This window comes from Triticum dicoccoides, chromosome 2B (genome assembly GCF_002162155.2).
Source record: "Triticum dicoccoides isolate Atlit2015 ecotype Zavitan chromosome 2B, WEW_v2.0, whole genome shotgun sequence".
NCBI classification, from domain to species: Eukaryota; Viridiplantae; Streptophyta; class Magnoliopsida; order Poales; family Poaceae; genus Triticum; species Triticum dicoccoides.
This window is the reverse complement of record NC_041383.1, coordinates 715,911,758-715,913,928: the sequence shown is the minus strand read 5'-3', so window position 1 is coordinate 715,913,928 and position 2,171 is coordinate 715,911,758. Positions and strand designations below refer to the sequence as shown.

General features: G+C 49.9%; 1 long non-coding RNA gene across 1 annotated transcript in view; it reads left to right on the top strand.

Annotated features, from left to right (window-relative positions):
- Positions 1–2,171, top strand: part of LOC119365816 — a 12,744-nt gene that overhangs the window by 2,413 nt on the left and 8,160 nt on the right. The window lies entirely within an intron of this gene.

Sequence of the window (2,171 nt, the reverse complement as noted above, 5' to 3'; positions counted from 1 at the left end):
GGTGCGGGTGGCAAGATAGCTGCGATCATCAGCTGGCAAAAGAGAAAAAAACGCCCACTCTTTCCCAATTTTTTTTGCAAGCTTGTTTGACAAACAAAGTGCGCAGTCCTGGACTCACACAAGGCGTATATCTGTTTCCAATCCAATTTTTTTTCTAGAACAAACAAACAATTAAGCCCACAAAAACAAGGCCCAGGCCCAGGAAAGTGGGGGAGGGGGAGGGGGAGGGGTACGGCCAAGCCCTGGAAGCAACAACAAAAAGGATGAGGGGTGAAAATCATTAAAAAAACAAAAACTCATGGAAGTGTACACTGAAGAAAGCTATATCCCTGATCCGTGGTGGAGAGAGAGAAATTTTCGCTGTCAAGTATGAACGGTTGCCCGACTGGTGCCAGGTGTGCGGCATGATGGGCCATGAGTTTAAGGAGCATGGTGATGGGGTGCACCCCCCTCTACCCTGGTGTTTAAAAACTTACATGCTCCTGCGACCACTGCTTGGGGAGCGCGACGCCGAAACAAGAACCAGAAGAATCAGAACCAAGAGATGGATGCTACGCCCAGTGCAAAACTTGATGAAGGGATGGATGTGGAGGTCATAGACACCAACAAAAAGCGTTCGTCCGAGCAGGTGGCTGGTTCCCCAAACCCCAAGTCCACCACGGGGCTGGAGCTGGTCGTGGCTACAAAGCCGAGTGGGGGTGCGGTGCCACTGAGCCCTCCTCCTAAGCAGGACCCAAAGCGGTCTAAGCTAATGGGACAGACTGGGAAGACATGAAATTTGGGCGAGAAGGACGGAACGATTGGTGTAAAGAAGAACCCCAATGGGGGAAAGAGCTCGGACGCGAGATCGGCGGCCTCCCAGTGGCGGAGGACTGCCGGACGCAATGAATCTTCTATGTTGGAACTGCCGGAGGATTGGCAACGCCTCGACAGTTCAAGAGCTACGCGAACGAGGCTCTCTTGTTTCTATGGTGAAGCTCAGACCCACCTTCGCTATCACACATGGAATACAATGAAAAACCTGTCCACTCTCCAAGATATGCCGTGGGTGTGTATAGGTGATTTCAACGAGGTGTTGAGACATGATGAATATGATGGTATTGGGTCTAGGAATCAATCGCAAATCCAGGGCTTCACAGAGATGTGGTTGATGTGTGTGGCTTGCTTGATCTTGGTTACAAGGGCACAAGGTGGACCTATGAGAAGAAAGTAACCTTGAGTGTTCGTGATGCTGTCAAAGGCTACTTACAAGTTCCCAACGAATCTTTGGGTGATAGGTACTTGGGCATGCCAACGGTTGTGGGACACTCAAAGAAAGGTACATTTAAATATTTGAGCGACAGAGTTTGGGACAGGGTGAAGGGATGGATGAGCAAATGCATGTCTGCTGATTGGAAAGATATACTAATTAAGTCCGTGGCCCAAGCTATCCCGGTTTTCTCTATGTCATGTTTTAAACTCCCAGAGAAGTTTGTGTGATCATATCAAATCCTTCATTAGGAAATTTTGGTGGGGATGTAAGCAGGGTGAACGCAAACCGGCTTGGGTGTCATGGGACGTGATGACACGTCCAAAACATTTGGGAGGGCTTGGCTTTAGAGATCTTGAGATTTTCAACCTATCTTTGTTGGCACGACAAGCATGGAGACTCTTGCAAGAACCAACAAGCTTGAGTGCCAGAATACTGAAAGCCTCATACTACCCTGACAGGACGATTCTCAATGCTGAGTTGGGGTCTAGGCCTTCTCAGATTTGGCGTGCTATCCTGGAGGGGCGGGATTTGGTAAAGCAGGGAATCATCCGCCGAATTGGTAATGGCCAAACAACGGATATCTGGAACGATAACTGGATACCGAAGGAGATGACACCACGGCCCATCACGTCGCTAGTGGTCAATCCCCCAAGGTACATCTCGGAGTTGCTCTCCCCGGCAACGGCCTCCATGGAATGAGGCATTAGTCCGGACAGTTTTCTTGCCTATTGATGCGGATGCTATCATGAAGATCCCGGTGTGCACACGTAATATAGATGATTTTTGGGCTTGGAACCCGGATAAGAAAGGCCAATTGAGAAAGGTCACTGCTGGGGACGTGGAGTCGGTTGGAGGGGAAAAGCTTCAACAGGCCGAAACTTTCCTTCGCGAAGCTCCCCTCCCTAGGGTTCCCACCCCC